This window comes from Canis aureus, chromosome 9 (genome assembly GCF_053574225.1).
Source record: "Canis aureus isolate CA01 chromosome 9, VMU_Caureus_v.1.0, whole genome shotgun sequence".
In the NCBI taxonomy this organism is placed as follows: domain Eukaryota; kingdom Metazoa; phylum Chordata; class Mammalia; order Carnivora; family Canidae; genus Canis; species Canis aureus.
In genome coordinates this window covers 5,332,149-5,352,305 of record NC_135619.1, presented here as the reverse complement: position 1 = coordinate 5,352,305, position 20,157 = coordinate 5,332,149, and the positions used below count along the sequence as shown (strand labels likewise).

The 20,157-nt window shown below is 42.3% G+C and overlaps 1 pseudogene; it reads left to right on the top strand.

Moving 5' to 3' along the window:
• The first annotated feature begins 13,797 nt into the window (after window positions 1-13,797).
• LOC144320260 (small ribosomal subunit protein uS15 pseudogene) lies at window positions 13,798-14,332 on the top strand (annotated as a pseudogene).
• Window positions 14,333-20,157: the final 5,825 nt, after the last annotated feature.

Sequence of the window (20,157 nt, the reverse complement as noted above, 5' to 3'; positions counted from 1 at the left end):
GACAAAGGCCCCTATCAGAAGGAGAATGGCAGCTGTACTTTCAAGGCCAGCAGCAGAGAGGGTGCTAGTTTTCACCAAAACCCCAGCCTTTGATGAATCAGATTTCAAATCTGAATGAGGGCTGCAGGTCCTAGAACTAGGTGTATATATTTTCAGTCTCATAAGGATTCAGAACTTTTATGTTTAGGGAATTGGTAAAATAAAAATCCTTAGAAAACTACAGTCAGGTAACATTCATTCCCAGTGCAATGTCCCTTGATGGCTCTACTAGACACAGAACAGAGGGAGGGGATGCTACTAGAGGAAGTAGGGGACTGAAGACTGTCGTTTAAAGAGCAAGACCAGGGCAGCCCCGGTGACTCAGCGGTTTGGTGCCGTCTTCAGCCCAGGGTGGGATCCTGGAGACCCAGGATCGAGTCCCATGTTGGGATCCCTGCATGGAGCCTGCTTCTCCCTCCCTCTGCCTGCCTCTCTGCCTCTCTGCCTCTCTCTCTCATTAATGAATAAATAAAATCTTTAAATAAATAAATAAATAAATAAATAAATAAATAAATAAATAAATAACAAGCAAGACCAGCTGGGAGCTGTTTTAATGCTTCTGCTTATAATAAAGGAATGAAGTTCCGGAAAATTGCTTCTCTGTGCAAAAAGATGAGTAGCTGTAAGCTTGGAGGGGTGACAGAGAGGAGTGCAAAATGGTTTATTGGTGTCACATAAAAATATCAAAGATCCTTGGCAGCTGTTGTCATTATTTTGCAAATCATGCAGCATGAATGGAGAATTCTTCCTGGGCCTTTATCATTTATTTTTCTTTTCTTTTTGGGTGAAAGTAGGAGAAGCAATGGGCAGGCAGGAGGAAATTTAATTCTCTGTAATCAACAGTGGAGAGGTCAGGGTTCTCCCACCAGAACAAGCCTCACTCCTGGGGTCCTTCAGGAGAGCCCCCTCCCAGGGCTCTCAATGTGGAGCTCAATATACCAGGAAGAGTCATCCCATGGAAAAGATCAAAGCTTTGCTCACTAGGGCTTTATACAAAGCAGACTGACCTCTCTTCCACTATCATTTTCCTAGGACATTCATAGCATTGAACATCACAGAACAAAGCTGTGTCCCTGCCCCAGAACCTTGGCAGCCAGCCATTCTGGCAGACCCTTGGCAGATCAATCCCTCTGAGAGCTTCCTGAAAGAGGCCAGAAAAAAAGGAAGCCCTAAGGACAAGGCCTGCTGTTCAGCAGCAGCCCCTGTCCCTGTCCCTAAGCTCAGAGGTGTCTGCAGTGATAATGGGATGATCTGAACATCTGTTTGACTTCATGGTACTAAGACTGACTGTAAACCCAGGGGAATCCCATCACAGTTTAGATTCCTCAAAGCAGACTCTGACACGGAGAAGAACAGGCAGGATGTTATTAGGAGAAACTGTAGGAATCAACATCTACTGGAAGAGGGGAGAAAGGATCAGGATTAGGGAGAGGGAAACACTGGGCTAGGCTGCAGAGGCCTCAGTCAGCCTTGCAGGGAACTCTGCAGCTGTGGTCCTGCAGAGATGCTCCTGGTAGGATGAAGGCCTGGGGGATATGGGTTGCTCTGGGAAGGCATGTAACCTTGTGCAAGGCTGTTTTCCTCAAGATAACTCCCCTAGAGGGACAGTTTGGGCAATCCTACAGTTGCTTTCCAACCCTTCATTGCTGATTTGCACATGGCAGGATCAGTCCACCTCCCCTAAGCCCTAGCTCCTAGGATTCTATGAATATTCTCTAGGGCTCCAACAGTGTGTCCAGGACTGCTCTGTTACAGTGACTACACTACAGACTTGGGCTAAAGCATCTTAGATAAACTATGTTCTATAGAAGTGAATTTTGATGAAAGAATAGAGAGCAGAGCTCACTAGCTGAGGAAGGCATGATGATGTTCTGAAAGTAAGCATTGCCTTGCATAGGTACTTTTTAATTGTTAAAAACATTCTGCTTAATCCCTATCAAAATACCATGGACTTTCTTCAGAGAGTTAGAACAAATTATTTTAAGATTTGTGTGGAATCAGAAAAGACCCCGAATAGCCAGGGGAATTTTAAAAAAGAAAACCATATCTGGGGGCATCACAATGCCAGATTTCAGGTTGTACTACAAACCTGTGGTCATCAAGACAGTGTGGTACTGGCACAAAAACAGACACATAGATCAATGGAACAGAATAGAGAACCCAGAAGTGGACCCTGAACTTTATGGTCAACTAATATTCGATAAAGGAGGAAAGACTATCCACTGGAAGAAAGACAGTCTCTTCAATAAATGGTGCTGGGAAAATTGGACATCCACATGCAGAAGAATGGAACTAGACCACTCTCTTTCACCATACACAAAGATAAACTCAAAATGGATGAAAGATCTAAATGTGAGACAAGATTCCATCAAAATCCTAGAGAAGAACACAGGCAACACCCTTTTTGAACTCGGCCATAGTAACTTCTTGCAAGATACATCCACGAAGGGAAAAGAAACCAAAGCAAAAATGAACTATTGGGACTTCATCAAGATAAGAAGCTTTTGCACAGCAAAGGATACAGTCAACAAAACTCAAAGACAACGTACAGAATGGGAGAAGATATTTGCCAATGACGTATCAGATAAAGGGCTAGTTTCCAAGATCTATAAAGAACTTATTAAACTCAACACCAAAGAAACAAACAATCCAATCATGAAATGGGCAAAAGACATGAAGAGAAATCTCACAGAGGAAGACATAGACATGGCCAACATGCATATGAGAAAATGCTCTGCATCACTTGCCATCAGGGAAATACAAATCAAAACCACAATGAGATACCACCTCACACCAGTGAGAATGGGGCAAATTAACAAGGCAGGAAACCACAAATGTTGGAGAGGATGTGGAGAAAAGGGGAACCCTCTTACACTGTTGGTGGGAATGTGAACTGGTGCAGCCACTCTGGAAAACTGTGTAGAGGTTCCTCAAAGAGTTAAAAATAGACCTGCCCTATGACCCAGCAATTGCACTGTTGGGGATTTACCCCAAAGATTCAGATGCAATGAAACGCCGGGACACCTGCACCCCGATGTTTCTAGCAGCAATGTCCACAATAGCCAAACTGTGGAAGGAGCCTCGGTGTCCATCGAAAGATGAGTGGATAAAGAAGATGCGGTTTATGTATACAATGGAATATTACTCAGCTATTAGAAATGACAAATACCCACCATTTGCTTCAACGTGGATGGAACTGGAGGGTATTATGCTGAGTGAAGTAAGTCAGTCAGAGAAGGACAAACATTATATGTTCTCATTCATGTGGGGAATATAAATAATAGTGAAAGGGAATATAAGGGAAGGGAGAAGAAGTGTGTGGGAAATATCAGAAAGGGAGACAGAACGTAAAGACTGCTAACTCTTGGAAACGAACTAGGGGTGGTGGAAGGGGAGGAGGGCGGGGGGTGGGAGTGAACGGGTGACGGGCACTGTGGGTTATTCTGTATGTTGGTAAATTTCACAATAAAAAATAAATTAAAAAAAATTCTGCTTTACTTTTAATACACATGAGTAAGATAGATAAATTCCTCCAATCTTCTAGTCAATCTAGGTAAGATTCATTTGTTCTCTGGACATTTCACCTTCTTTCTGGGCAGTGCTTAGTAGACAAACTTTGTATTGGACACATGTCCAGTTGTTAGTCCTGATTATAGTTCATCCTCTCAAAACCTTTCCTCACCCACTGGCTCTACTGGGTTTGTGATCTCCAGGATGGTGAGTACTAGCCTCACAGGCCTATGAGCTGGGTCAGTCACTACCTCTGGTCCAGTCTGCATGGGCCCTTGAGGGCTGAGTCTGTTGGGACTGGGACCTACAGCAGAATACTTATGCTTTAGAAAAGACCCAGTGTTGCTTCCCCTTTGAGCCAGAAGCAGGCAGTAAGTAAGCAGAGGAATCCCCTCCGCAGAGAGGACAATAAACCTCAAGTTGAAAGAAGAGAGCCCTGTGGCCTGGAATTTGGGAAATGGACAGCTGTTGACCTGGCCACTTCTCAGACAAGGAGTTGTGGAGCTGAGCACTCCAGGAGATTCACCCTTAGCTGAAGCAGAGTGGGCATCAGCTTCTTCTCACCAGGAAAGCCCAGTTCCGTGGGCTGGCAGGGCCTGAAGAAACCCTCTTCATATTACTCCCAAGCTGGTGATCTCATCTTATGCTCAGAACCATACCCAGGAAGTTTACTGTTATTTTCATACTCAGCACCACAGCTCTGAATTACAATTCTTATTCACCAGGGATGGGGGCAAGTGCAGGGATGGGAGAGGCAGGGAAGGCCATCTGTCCTGCTGCCCTCACCAGCATTCCTCTACTGGTTTGTTGTGTTCAGGCCCCAGCCTAGCTGGAGAGAAACTTTACTCCTTCTTGCCACCACTCCTTATAGAAGAGGTAAGGCCTGCAGGCCTGGCTGTTCCACCTCTCACTGCTCAGCCACTGGGGCTTGGCACTTTCTAGTCATAGGCACCTCTCTTCTGTGAGAGAGGAGTCATATCGATGAGGAGCCTTTACTGTGAACATTAGAGAAAAGGGGGCCAAACTCTCATAAGTGAGGAGTGTTGTAAAACAAAGTCCCCAAGTGAGCCTCAGCAGAGAGGTAGGCCTGACCCCTGGGCAGACTAGCATAACCCCCACAATGCTTCAGCAAGGCAGAGGATGTCTGAGTGAGAATCTGGGGAAAGGGAGGGGGAGGATGGGGAAATGGTGAGGATGGAATAGATAGGGCGATGGGGAAGATGATGAGGATGGAGAGGATGGGGAATAGGGGAAGGGAAAATGAGGAGGATGGTGAAAATAGAGTGGATGGTAAGGATGGGGAGGATGGAATGTAGGGAGAGTGAAGGAATACAGGAGGAGGCAGATGAGGGAAGGGCAGATGGGGAGGATGGGAAGGATACGGGTATTGGGAGAAAGGGACACATGGGAAGTATGGGTAATGGAGGGATGGAGAGGATAAAGGAATGGGGAATATGAGGTGAAGGGGAAAGATGGAGAAAATGACATGTACTCGTTTTCTAGTCCAGGTCTATGGACACATGGATGACTCCAGGGAGAGTCTGAAAGATGATGAAGGGGCCATTTTCCAGGAGCTCTGTGAGGCCCAGTAACCCAAGCAGCACAATTCCAGGGCTCCATTAGTTTCCTATTGCTGCTAGAACAAACAACCACAGTGTATTAAAGCAACATAGGTTTATTATTTTACCATTTTAGAGGTTAGAAGTCCAAAATGGATCTTACTGGGCTAAAATCAACATGTTGACAGAGATTTGTTCCTTTTGGAGGCTCTAAGGGAAAATCCATTTCTTGCCTTTCCCAGATTCTAAGAGCTGCCTGTATTTCCAGCTTCTAGAGGCTTATGGTCACATCACTCAAACCTTTGCTCCCATAGTCATATCTCTTCTGACTCTGCTCCTCTGTCTTCAACTTATAAGGACTCTTGTGATTACACTGGACCCAACAGGACAATAGACTCTTAATTTAGCCACATCTGCAAAGTCCCTTTTGCCATGTAAGGCAACATAGTCACAGGTTCTGGGGATTAGGATGTGGGTATCTTTGGGGATCTTTATTCAGACTATTGCAGAAGACTCATGACCACAGAGTGTGAGCAAGAATCTTCTCCCAGGTTCTTCTTGGTGTATAGCAGGTCTAGCATAAGTGAGTCCACAGAAAGCACAGCCCAACCTGCTCCAGGGAAGCAAAACCTGTATCCTAGCCAATAACCATCTCTCCATGTTGTTTTGTTTAAACATCTCACCTTCTGTGAGACAGACTATCAACCACAGAAGTTCTTTTTATAGGTCTCCCTTGCAACAAGAGCAGGAGCATGTAACCAAGTTCTGGTCAAGAAATGTGGAAATTTCTGGAGTCTTTGGATATTTTCTTCTCCAAATAAGAGAGATGACTGGGGAGTCCCTTATTCTTTCCTGTTTGTAGGTGCTCTGTCTAAGAACATTATACCTAGATCTTGGCAGCCATTTTGCAATCATGGTGGGGAACAATAAGAGAGCCATGAGAGGCCTCTGAGCTATTGAAAATCCACTCAAATGTCCTGCCTTTGTACTTACTGTAATTATAGAAAAGTAAATTCTTAATCTTTAAGCCACTGCTATCCCAAGAAACTTTACTTGCAACCAAATGCTTTCTAAGTGAGCAGAGGGTAGGGCTGCTACCTAGGATGGCAGCAGCAGTGGCATTGGGAGCCCTCACCCTCAAATAGATCTGTGGAAGGAGCATAGGGATGCAAGGCTGGTGTATAAGAATATTGAACTAGTTTACTAGAGCTGTGTGACAAATTAACTACAAACTGAGTGGCTTATAACAACACAAATTTATTCTCTCACAGTTCTGGAGGCCAGAAGTCCAAAATTCATAGGTGTCAGCAGGGCCATGCACCTTCAAAGTCTGTAGGGAAGGATATAATCTCTGCTTCTTCAGCTTCTGGTGGCCCTGAATATCCCTTGCTTGTGGAGCACCACTGAAATCTCTGACCCATCTTCACATCTTCTTTTCCACGTGTGTCTCTTCTTATAAGAACACGAGTCATTGGATTTAAGGCCCACTCTAATTCAGTACGATATCATAATTACATGTGAAAAGACTCTATTTACAAGTAAGGTCACATTCTGAGATTTAGATAAACATGAGTTTGGGAGAACACTATTCAACTCTACCAACATGAATGATAATTTTCAGATTGCTATGAGGCATACCTCAGGTATTTTCCAAACTACTTGGAGAGGAAAGTTTTCAGAGGTAAGGTCCTTCACAGGGCCAGTAAAGTCTAACTATTGTTTTGCAATCCCACTCTAACCTGAGAGCCATGAGACTTGGAAAAACTCAGGCTCCCAGTGCACTGAATTGCAAGGCAGGCATGTTTTCAGGACTAATAAAAACCTGGAAATGCCAGTGAGATCACAGAGTCATAATTTCTGCTCAGTCACACAGAAGCAAACCAAACAACAAAGGACCAGAGCCTCCAGGCATTAGCACAGAGTTAATGGCACAAAGAGATCTGGAAGGATTGCTGATGAATATTATTCTCAATGAGCCAGCATGAATCTACATGTACGAGGCACTGTGTGGAACGGTGCTGGGCTCATCCTCTCTCCTCCCCAGCCCCAGCAGTGACCAGGGAAAGGAGTATATGGAAAAGAAAGCTGCCTTGGGTCCACTGACAGAAAAGAACACAGAGTTTGTGTCATAGCAGAAATACACTCACCATGATTCAAGGCTGTGAATGAAAAGCCTTCTGCCCCCACCTGTGCAATATAGTAGTGGGTCTGGGAAACTTCCAAAGGCCCAGAGCTTCCAGAACTACTGTGGAAATAGCCAGGGTCAGAAGATTCTGGAGAATGAGAGTTGACATCACCCAACATGAGCACGTTCAACCACAGCTGGAAGAAAGTAGGCCATAGGCCAAAGTCATCAAGCTGGTCATCTGCAGGACCAAGGCTGGAGTCTTCATCCTTTGTGGAGCCAGGACCACTTGGCATACTGCTTCCTCTTTGAAAGAAAGATTAACCTGCCCAGCTCTGTAAAGAGCCAAGGCTGGGTAACAGTCCTCAGAGTCCTCTATGTGTCCTTCAGAAACTAACACCCAAAATGATCATGAACTTCCTGGAGGTACTGGTCAAGTATCCCTCTTGTTGATAAGCAGGAAACTGGAGGGACTTTTGCAAAGATCCACAGTCACTGTGGTCTGAACACCCAAATGCAAGATCAGCCAAAGCCAAAGAAATAGTAAAAAATCTTCATCAGTAATGTTCTCGAATAAATGAGCCAGTTCACAGAAAGGCAGGAGGCTCAGTTCTATCCAGACACCTGGGGAAAGCTGGGTCTTGAGGAGCAGTACCTGTTGGGTGGGAGAGTTTCATCTAGCTTTCTTATCTCATATGGACAGTTTTAACCTCAAGAGGAACTTAAATTCAAGACACAGCTTCCAAGAGCAATGAACTGCTTTAATTCTCTTCACGATTTACCCTGTGTGATTCACTGACCTGAATGTTAGGAAGTCAAAGGCAAGGTGCAATGGTGTGGTTTTCCTACTCTCAGACATGTATGCCCAGACGCCTTGCTGGACTCCTGCCCTGCCCCACCACTGCTGGCTCCCACCCAGAGCCCAAAGTATCCCCAAGGGACAATGGGGATACCTGGGGTGTATCCCGGTATATACATGATATATACATATATCATGTATATGTATATACATATATTTTTTCATTTACTATTAACCTTACAGAGATATTGGAGGAATAAATTCTCCTATCTTAGAGTAAGGAAACCTTGAAGTCATTCTTGTTCATCATTAATTCAATATATTAACAAAAGTTGCAGACACCAAGCTATGGTAGCCCTTGCCCTCACAGAGACTTCAGTTAAGGAAAAGATGATATAATACAATAGCAAATGGAAAATTGTGATTGTGGTGCTGGTCATGAAAGTAGAATGTCAGCAAGCTTCTCTAAAGGAGCTCGTGGGGGGATGCAGCAGGGGATTTGATCCAGTCAAGAAAGTTGAAGTGACCTTGATTTAAAACCAGAATGATGAGTTAAGAGATGACTTGGCCAACAAGGGAGGGAAGAACACTGTTTCATCAGAGGAACAGCACATACAACATCTTCACCTTCCCCAGATGAAGAATGGTAAATACAAAGGTCAGTGAAGGGCAGTGCAGCTAGAGGACACAAGCAGTGGAGGTGGGCCTTTTGTTAAACATAATGTCTTTGCCTATGAGGCAGCAATAGAAAACCAATGGGAAGCTTATTAATTAGGTGATACAATCATCCTCATGCTTCAAATTAATCATTCTGGCTATAAAATGAAGGAAATATTACAGGCAGGGGCAGTGTGGGAGCAGAGGACCTGTGAAGAGTCCATGTGATAGGGGATTTGAACTGGGTATCACATAGGTAGCAAGTGGCAAAGCCTGGTCTCAAGCCCAAGCCTGAGATTGATGCACTGCACTGAGCTTCATGGCTAGCATGTCTTAACCACTCCGAGAACTGTATGTTCATTCCTTGAGGCTTGTAAGGCTTTCTTGAAAGGCTCTCTGACACTGTGTTTACCAAGACACAAAGAATGTCCAAAGATTGTCAAGTTTGTGCCTTTTCAGAGAGGAGCTCTGAAAGAAAGATCCCAAAGTTTGATGACATTTCCCAGCTTATGATCTCCAGACCAGACCCTCTGGGGGTCAGCTCTCTGCCACCATCCTAAGAAGACTATGCAAAAGTAGGCCTCAGTGAGCCACTGTTCCCTCAGTCCCTGGAGGAGAAGACATGGTTTTCACGTGAGGCATCGTCTGGCCAGACAACTCAATTACTCAAGTTTTAGGCAAAGTTGGAAATTTCCAGTGCTAAGTGGGTTCAGAGATGTTGGTAACAAAGCTACAGTACAAATGTTATGCTATAAAAAGCATTTAGAAATGCTATTTAGAAATGTTAGTTGGTTACAGTGTCATAATTTTTACACACATGTAAATAAGGTTAATGAATTTTATTTCACACAGATGATTTAAACTATAAAACAATAAAATTGCTTTTCAGGTAATACTTTGGGGCCAAATCAAATAAAATTTCAAGTCATTATAACTTTAGAAAAAGAAACTAATTTGAATTTATGATTTAGGTCCAAACACTGCTTCAATAAAGGGAAAATATTTCATTACAAGGATTTGGGGGGCGGTTTGTGTTTTTTGTTCTTTGTTTTTTGTTTTTTATTTATGATAGTCATACAGAAAGAGAGAGAGAGAGAGAGGCAGAGACACAGGCAGAGGGAGAAGCAGGCTCCATGCACCAGGAGCCTGACGTGGGATTCGATCCCGGGTCTCCAGGATCGCGCCCTAGGCCAAAGGCAGGCGCCAAACCGTTGCGCCACCCAGGAATCCCCATTACAAGGATTTGTAAGTATTCTGTACTTCTTGTTATATAAGTAGCAACAAATTGATAAACAGCAACCTATTGTCAGCTCATTAGAATATCCTTATGACTGCCAGTAGTTAAGGTGGCACCAATTTAGAATTCTGGTTCCACACACTTTCTGCAGCCTTATTTCTTTGCCCTTTGAGGTGAACCGTGTTGGTAACCCACTCAATCCCCATGAATCTTGTTTTATTGGCTTAGTGTGCCCGTACCTTATGTTGCAGACTTTGGTACCAAAAGTTCCCGCCTGCAATGGTCTTGAGGCACTTTTCTGGGGGGCTCTGGGGCCACCTTGACCACTCAGCCAGCCAAGGGTGCCTGGAAGGTTTATTCTCCAGCTCTCACCCCCAGGATCTGTGGCCAATGGCTGGTGTGAGGGTCCTTTGCCTCAAGGCGGGACAAGCTCTGAGGTGTCATTTATGCTTCAGAACTCCCCACAGGATGGGTCCAGGATTAGGCTTCCCCTGAGATCATAGCTGAGCTTGACTTCTGTACTAGGTAGGGTTCCCTTGATGTAGAGCCTGAAAAGGAAGGTCTCATGCAAATCTTTTCTTAGGTGAAACTTGTAGGGAATGGGGTGTTACAGAAAAAGTTATTGTGACATTTGTTGAAACAGTAAAGACTAGTCATAGTCTTCTGTGTCACCAGACTAGTCACCAGACTGGTGACAGGACTATTGCAGTAAGGTAGGGAGTTGGGCTCAACTCTAAATACAAGTGGGGACTCACAGCCAACAAGCGAAGAGTGGAGGGCTCCACGGTGGACAACTGCAAAGAGAAGACATAGAGGGTTACGGGGATTCATGTAGACTGACATGATTCATGCTGAAGGCAGCTCAGACTGGATGCTCTTCTATGGGTCTTTGCTTAGTACCACATGCTTCCATTCCTAGGCCCACATTCCACTTCCCTTCTGTGTTCTCATAGAAACAACTTCTACTAAATCACTAATGCTTAACAGTTATCTCTAATGCTACCTTATAGATAATTGGCTCCCCAGTAGTGATGGCTACCTTACTGTTACAGAGTACCTGCCAAGTGGCAGCACAAGATGCATAAGCACAAACAGTGCATAAATCCCAGGAGGTGGACACATGTGTGCATGTACATACACACATGCATGCACTCATGAACACGCAGTTCATTCCTGGGAGAGACAGCAAACATACCTACATGGTACAGGTGATGCTTCTCTAAGTCATATCCTGTGGCCGTATGAAAAGGTTACTGTGAAGTCAATACAAGAGTCTAATACCTCTTGCTTTAAGACCTGTCCCCTAGCATAGGGGCTAAAGCATCTGGGGCTACTCTACATAGGTACCAGGTAGCAGGCAGCTTTACAGTCATCTGTCACATTTGTTTCCCTTGATTTACCAGGACCCTGTGAAAGGTTTGGGTAGCACAGGGACAGGACTAATGAGAACCACAGGAAGATCTGAAAGGAAGGAGGCCTCTATGATTAGGAAGTATAAGGAAACTCCCAGGTGGAGGGCCAGCCATGTGTTGGTTGAAGCCCCAGCCTGGTTAGTGACTGGTGTCAAGGGGATGGTAGATCCTTCTGGTGATGGCACATGGAGTTGTCATGCTGACTCTATAAGTAGCCAGATGAAAGCCTGGAACTGCTGAGATCCACTGTATTAGGAAATTTTTTTTTAAGATTTTATTTATTTATTCATGAGAGACACACACAGAGAGGCAGAAACAGGCAGAGGGAGAAGCAGGCTCCCTGCAGGGAGCTTGACGTGGGACTCTATCACAGGACCCCGGGATCATGCCCTGAGCCAAAGGGAGGCGTCCAACCACTGAGGCACCCAGGTGCTCCTGTATCAGGAAAACTTGCTTGAGAGTGATACCAGTCCAAAAGGAAACAAAGCTGTGAATTAGAGGCAAGAGGTAAGAGATGGTATATCACATCTGTTTAGCATCTCAATTCAGTCATATCTGAAACCTGAAAATTCTTTGTTGCTGAGCCAATTCGTCCTTTTTAGCTTGAGCCAGTCTAAGAAAGCTTGTCACTTCCTACAGAGATAGTAAATAGAGGCAGAGAACCTTGTGGGAACAAGTGAAAACCTAGTCCCAGATCACTAAGCTAATGACTGGTTCTTTGTGCCCTTAGCTCATAACTGGTACCTGTAATGTGAAAGTTACCTGAAGATATGTGGCTTCCTCCTAAACCTATAAATACCCCTTTATGCTGCTCACATTTTACCATTTGGCAAAGGCCCCTTGATTGAAGAGTACCTCCTGGAGCAAACATTCTAACCTAAGCTTTCGTTTGAGTGCATACTTTGTAGTGGAGGTTGGAGAGAACTGAGGTCTGGAGAGCTGGCTCTGTCAAACCTGGCCAGGCATAGGGAGCTGTTGGTGCACCCTTGATTACTGGGGAGACCACTGTCTACTCAGTCACCTTGAATGAAAGGACAGGACTCCAAGTCTGCTCCTTGGGAGTGGAGAGAAGAGGTAAGCAAGTAGAGTTACAATAGCAGGCATTAGCACATGCCTAAACAAAGCCACTTTTCATCTGAGAGGCTCAGAGGCCAACAGGAACCAGATGATGTTCAAAAGAGAACTCTGCAGCATCACTAATACTGTGCCAGTAGTTACCAGGTGAAAATCGGGCATTTGCTGACATGCTGATTTCACAGAGAAAAGGGCATTTGAATTTTCTCTTACTACTGAGGGGTGCCAATTCCCTCCCTGCAACTAGAAAAAAGTTGCAATCCTTAGTAGCTCTTCACTGATGGGCTTGAATCCCTTACCAGGTCTCCCCTACCCACAGCCTCCCTTTTGTGTATTAGAAAAAAAAATCTACGAGAAAAAAAGAAATCTGGAAGCTGGTTCATCGAGGGGCTGCAAAGTAGCTGAAATTTTGCCTCATTTGTGCAAACCCTTCTCAGGCTAGAAACAGGGCTAGATCAGAACTTCAGTCAATACACCTGGCATACAGCCCGTCAGGCTGGGCTCTACCCATTAAAATTTAAATAAAATAAATATAACACATATGATTTTGCTTCTTGACATTCAGTGCAAGAAATATAGGCACTACATGTCTGTTTTAGCCTAAATAAATGAATCTGGCTCATTTATTGTCTCCTATCCACTTTGTCATCAACTTTTGTGGCTGGGCTATAGCACCTCCCACCTCTGTAGTTCAGGAACCCTCACACTTTCAAATGTCTTCAGTCTTTGGGGCTGTCAGTTTCCAGGCTCCCAGCCGACCCACGGCCCGTGGCCTGTGTGGTCCAGTCCAAAGCTGTGCTTCTAATCTCTCCCCACCAAGCCCATCTCAGGCCCTCTCAGACTCAGCATACCCAATATCTGGGAAGCTTTTCTAAGAATGCTAAGAAGCTGTCATCTACCCAGCATCTCGGGGTATGTACAAGGCAGTAAAGGTCTCCTTCCACCATCCTGAACCCCCCAAATCCTGTTTTCCCTTCCTGCCCTCAGGGAGGCTCATTGCCCCCACCTTTATTAGGTCATTTCCTCTGTTTAAAATCCCCTTAATGGGGGATTGAGCATTGACAGGGGGAGGGCACAGGGGCATCTTTTGAGTACTGAAATGTCCCCATCTCTATTTGAGTGATGGGTATACAGACACAAGTGTGTACAAATGGGAGATTCAAGGCACTTGAATTCAGTATCAGTGCACTCAACACACATTACTTCTCAGTTTAAAAATGTACTACTGCTCCTCGCCCCCAAAATTTGTTAGCTTAAACTAAAGGTGGCAAATAGCCAATGCATGGCCTCACAAAAGGTAATTTCATAGGTTCACCCTAGTAGTTTTGGCTAGGTCTGCAGAGTGTGTGCTTTTAACATAAATGTTTTCATCCTTTAAAAAATAAAATTTTGCTTTTCCGCCGCCATCATGGGTCGCATGCACGCTCCCGGGAAGGGCCTGTCCCAGTCGGCTCTGCCCTACCGCCGCAGCGTCCCCACCTGGCTGAAGCTGACGTCCGACGACGTGAAGGAGCAGATCTACAAACTGGCCAAGAAGGGTCTGACTCCCTCGCAGATCGGTGTGATCCTGAGAGACTCCCATGGTGTTGCACAAGTACGTTTTGTGACAGGCAATAAAATCTTGAGAATTCTTAAGTCCAAGGGACTTGCACCTGATCTCCCTGAGGATCTGTACCATTTGATTAAGAAAGCTGTTGCTGTTCGAAAGCATCTTGAGAGGAACAGAAAGGATAAGGATGCCAAATTCTGACTGATTCTGATTGAGAGCCGTATTCACCGATTGGCTCGATATTATAAGACCAAAAGAGTCCTCCCTCCCAATTGGAAATACGAGTCATCCACAGCCTCTGCCCTGGTCGCATAAATTTGGCTATGTACTCAAGCAATAAAATCATTGTCTACTAGAAAAAAAAAAGAAAATTTTACATAAAATTCTAGATTTCTGGTTTCAGTTAGAAGCGTAGGGGGCACTGGATCTCCAATGATATGTATTTGATTTTGAGCCATGTACTCAGACATTGAAACACATAATCAAAGGCTCTTCAAGAAGTATTGGGACTAGTTTTCAGAAATACACTGGAGTGTAGGGCAGGGACGGGGATTCCTCTTATTCCTTTGTGAAATAATTATCACAGTAGAAAACAAGACTATGTTTCTATCAGGTTTCCCTGCTGTATCAAATAAACAAAGTTGTCAAAGTAAAAAATGCATATCTATACATCTATATATATCTATTTAGTTATCCAAACATATATACGTTTTCCTTCTTTTATTTCACTTAAATTTGTAGTCATTGATTCCTGTTCTACTATTTTTCCCTCCATTTATTAGGTTGTTATTAATTTCTTATAACAATTTACAAATATTCTACTACTCTAAGAACCATTGAAATCACAGTTGGGAACCTCAATAATTTCACCAAGGCAGAAGCTATTAAATACAAACATTGACAAAAGTTTTTAATGCTGCAAAAATCATGAAAAATGCCAAAGTAAGCTCATTGCTGCTGCAGATTTAATTTGTCCTCTTCTTAAAAGCTAGAAATCTGCTCTCTGTCCAGTAGGACCTGAACAAGCCTTAAATGAGGACCATGAGTGGCCACATCAGGCTGAGTCCTCCCATCCCCAAAGCCCAGTATGGAAGAGGAGTAGGCAACCCTGAAGGAGCAGAGGATGGAAAGCTCTGCTAATTTTTCTCATCCCATTTCAAGCTCAGAACTGAAATGGACAGAATAGTTAACCCCACAGCCTGCAGACTCCACTATTGATAACAATGAAAACAAAGCTATCTTATATACTTGTTCTGTTTTGCACTTTTCAAAATCATTTCCTTATAGGTACTCTGAAACCCCAAGAAGTGAAGAAGCTGCCCTTGAAATTTGAATGCCGAGGGCCCCAGAAAAGGAACAGTTCAAGGTTGCTCTGCAACTCGCCATCAAATCTAGAACAAGAACCAGGGTCTCTAGGCCCCCGCTACCTCTTCTTTCTAGATCCAGGACACATCTCAGTGCTGCCAGAGCCAACACCTCATCTCACTACTGGCTGAATGAGAGAATGAGACACTCTCTACCCTGTCTTTTGACTTGTTTGCTTACCCAAACCAGCCATTAGGGACAAAGTTGGTCAACCAAAATCAGGTCTAGTTAACTAATTCTGGACATTTTGTTTATCATATCAGTTAGGAATCTATCACTCACATCATACAAGCGATCAGACTTTAGTGCAGTAGTTGTTCCAGAGTTGAGAGAATCTGATAGAGTTAAGGGAGCTAACAAAGTGATTGTTACCTTTACAGTAGAGGCAGCCAGGACCTGGTAATCACAGGCCTGAAGGGATGAGCAGAGGAAAGAGTGCTACTGGGATCCAGCATGAGCTGAAGCAGCCACTATCAGAGACATGGTGCAGAAGCACAAGGAAACAGAAAAGAAATACCCTGACTTGAACTTGAACCTTTCCACATTTTGATCCCCTGACAGTGGCTCCCCGTGGCACTTCACAGCAATCAGCCTCCTGGGGTGAAAAAGCAGAGTGGAGGATGAATGTTATGTGGGAAGGGGCGAGGACACAAAATTAGCAGCACACTATACTCTCAGAGTTTCAGTTTCCTCATCTGTAAAATCAGGTGATGTTTATCTCATAGCCCTCTTCTGAGGATAAAAACTAACATATGTGAGGTACACAACACATAATTATTCAAAAATATAAACATCCTCAACATCATGATCTATACTTCTCCTCAACACTGTTGTTTTGCTCCCAATAGCATATATTCCCCTGGTTGGAAATGTCTGCAAAGATTGTCTCATCCTCCCAGGCTCCATTCTCCCACAAAAGGATGGTTGTCATTCTGGAATGCAACAAGTGCCTGCAAGTGCCCTCTGCTGTTTGATTACTTCCAGTGGTAAAGGACTCACAAATATTTCTGTCTCTTTTACTGTCAAACCACATAAAACTCAGAAAAGTATTTATCTATAATTGGGACAAAAGACCTTCCTATAGACTTTCCCTAAGAGGCCTGAATTTTGGAGTCACCAGAAAGTAGAGCTGCTTAAAAATAAATTAATTAAATAAAAATTTTTTAATTTTTTAAAAATTTTATGTGCACTAACCAATTAGTGCACATAAAATGAACAAATTTCTAAGAGACACAACTACCAAACTCCTATAGCTATCTAAGCTCATTTAAGAATAAATACATAAGCTAAATTAAATCATGAAAGTAAATCTATAGTTTAAATTCTTTCTATAAATAATACCATAGCACTTGATAACTTTACTGCTTCACTGTGAATTCTACCTAATATTCAACTACATATTCATATCAATTCTACACAGTTCTTTCAAAATATAGAAAAGAGGACAGGGGGCGTCTGGGTGGCATAGTTTGTTAAGCATCCAACTCTTGATTTCAGCACAGGGCTTAATCTCAGGGTTGTGAGACTAAGCCCTGTGTCAGGCTCCACACTGAGCATGGAGCCTGCTTAAGATTCTCTCTCTCCTTCTCCCTCTGCCTCTCACCATCCCACTCACACTTCTCTCTCTCCAAAACAAAAATTTTAATTTTAAAAATTTAAAAATAGAAAAGAAAGGAGCACTTCCCAACAAGTTTTATGAGGCCAGGATTTCCCTAATAGCAGAATTAGAAAAGGACATTTTAACTGCATATCCATAACTCTCATAACCATAGAAACAATTTCAGAAATTAAATCTAGAAAAAAGAAAATAAGAAAATGAATCTAGCAATGTATTTAAAAATAATAAAATATGACAAATTGAGATTTAATTCAGGAAATTTGAGGTTGGTTTAATATCAAAAGTCAACTAACATTATCATAACCTTATTAACATACTAAAAGAGAAAAATATATAATAATCTAACTACATGCAGAGAAGAAAATTAACTGAAAAAATTCAACAACAATTCAAGATAATTCTCAGTTAATCAGAAATAGAATAAAACTTCCTTAATTTGGGAAAATGGCAAGGTTGTTTGTATTTAATGCTTTAAGTCAATATTACACTGGAAATTCTAGCCAATGGAATAAGGCAGGGAAAAGAAATAAACATCTGGTCTGGAAAGGAAGAAATAAAACCATCATTATCAGAAGATAAGAGGATGTCAACTATATAGAAAATTATAAGAAATCTATGTACACAAAATTTACTAGAACCAATAAGTAGTTTTGCAAGGTCAAAGGACATAAATTATATATTTTTTTAAATTGTATTTATTTATGCTAGAAGCAATACTTGGAAATTATAATTTGAGAAGCAATAGCCCTTCACATTTATTGTCAATTGATTTTTTATAAAGGTGTCAAGACAATTTAATGGTGAAAGAATAGCTTCTAAAACAAATGGTGCTAAAACAACTGGTTATCTAGATGTGAAACAAATAATTTGAACCCCTATCTCATATTATATACAAACATAACTCAAAATGAATCAAAGACCTAAGAGAGCTAAAACTATCAAACATTTAGAAGAAAATACAGGCATAAGATGTCATGACCTTGAAAAAGCCATGACCATGGCCTCATACTTATGAAACCCAAGGGCACAAGAACCAATAAATTAGACATCATCAAAATTAAAAATTGCTGTGCCTCAAAAGACACCATCAAAAAAAGTGAAAAGGCAACACACAAAAGAGGAGAAAGTACTTGTTAATCATATATGTGACAAGTGATTTATATCTAGAACATACAAATAACTTCCAAAACTCAATAATAAAAAGACAGTTCAATTTTTAAAAATGAGTAAAGGGTGGTGCAGTCAATAAAGCATCCAACTCTTGGTTTTGGCTCAGGTCATGATCTCAGAATCATGAGACTGAGTCCTGTGTCAGAGTCCATGCTTAGCATGGAGTCTGCTTAAGACCTTCTCCCTCTCTCTTGCCCCTCCCCACTCTGGCTGACTCACTCTCTCTGAAATCAATCAATCAATCAATCTTTAAAAAAAATGAGTAGAGGATCTGGGGGCACCTGGGTGACTCAGTCAGTGAAGTGTCAGACTCCTAATTTTGGCTCAGGTCATGATCTTAGGGTTGTGAGATTGAGCCTCACATCAGGCTCCATGTTGGGCATGGAGTCTGTTTAAGTTTCTCTCTTTCCCTCTGCCCCTCCCCCTCTCCAAAAATAAATGAATAGATAAATAAAAAAATGAGTAAAGGATCCAAATACCCACTTCTCATAAGAAGAGAATGAGGGAATGCCATTTCCCATAAGAAGATATATAAATGGCCAATAAACATGGAGAATTGCTCAGTATCACTATCATCCAGGAAATCGAAATCAGTGAGAAGCAAGGAATGAAACACAATGGAATACCGCTTCACATCCACTAGGATGGCTATGATTAAAAGGCCACATAAGGACAAAATGTTGATGAGGATATTAAAAAAGTAGAAACCTTCATATTATGCTGATAGGAACGGAAATGGTACAGCAACATGGAAAACAATTTAGTAGTTCCTAAAAAGTTAAGCACAGTTACCATCTGACCCAGCAATTTCACTCCCTGGTATATACTAAAGAGAAACCAAAACAAATGTTCACATAAAATGAGTAGGAAAAAACAGAGGGTGACAAAACATGAGAGACTCCTAACTCTGGGAAACGAACAAGGAGTAGTGGAAGAGGAGATGGGCGGGGGGATGGTGTGACTGGGTGATGGGCATAAAGGGGGGCACTTGATGGGATGAGCACTGGGTGTTATATGTTGGCAAATAAAACTCCAATAAAAAATATACAAAAAAGACCATATACACAAAAGTATATAATGATGTAAAAATATTGGAGTTCAGAGCTGAGAGCCAAGAAAGAATTCTTGAGATGTTTTCAATGCAAAAAGATGGTTTTACCTCTGGGCAGAAATAGCTGCACTTGGGTCATGAGGAGTAGCTGATTATATACTTTCAAGCTGGGAGCAGGTTAGGGATGGCAAGAATCTCTAAGGAATTTTGGAAGCAAGGTTTCCAGGACTTTGAGGGGGCAAGCTTTTGTTAGAAAAAGGTCATTTAAAAAAAAAAGAAAAAGAAAAAGGTCATTTGTTACTATCCAGTAAACCCTCAATCATGAGACCCTTCAAATGTGTACCAGGGAGCCATATGCTTGGAGAATGATCGCTAATATGTATCTTGGGGAGTAGAGATAAAGGAAGTCTCAAAAGGAATTTTTGTATGTTAAAGTAGACTTACAGGTTCCAGGGAGTCAGGCTAAGACACTTTTGCTCTTAGCTAAGTGTCAACATTGAGGCAGCTGAGCTCCCAGAGGAGCTGTTTCAAGGACTTGTCAGTGGGCTGTAGGCAGCAAGGAAATTTAATTTTTGGTTTTTCCGTTGTTTCCCACAGTAGTAATAGCATTATTGCATTATAGTATTACATTTATAATCAAAATGTATAAATAAAATATATACCCATACAATATAAACATAAAAAAACAGGTAAAAGTCTTTTCAACAGCATTCAAAAACAGAAATATTCAGAGTTAAATGTATTAAAGTATGTGCAAGATTTGTAAAAACAAAAACAAAACACAAAACCCTACAAAATATTAAGAAAAAAATTTAAAAGACCTAAATAATAGCTATATTGATATACCATGTTCATAGAAAACAAGAGCCAGTATTATTAAAATGTCAGCTCCTATCCAAAAAGATACAGGTGCAACACAATCTTATTGAAGATCTCATTAGGATTTTTTTTTAATTTTTATTTATTTATGATAGTCACACACAGAAAGAGAG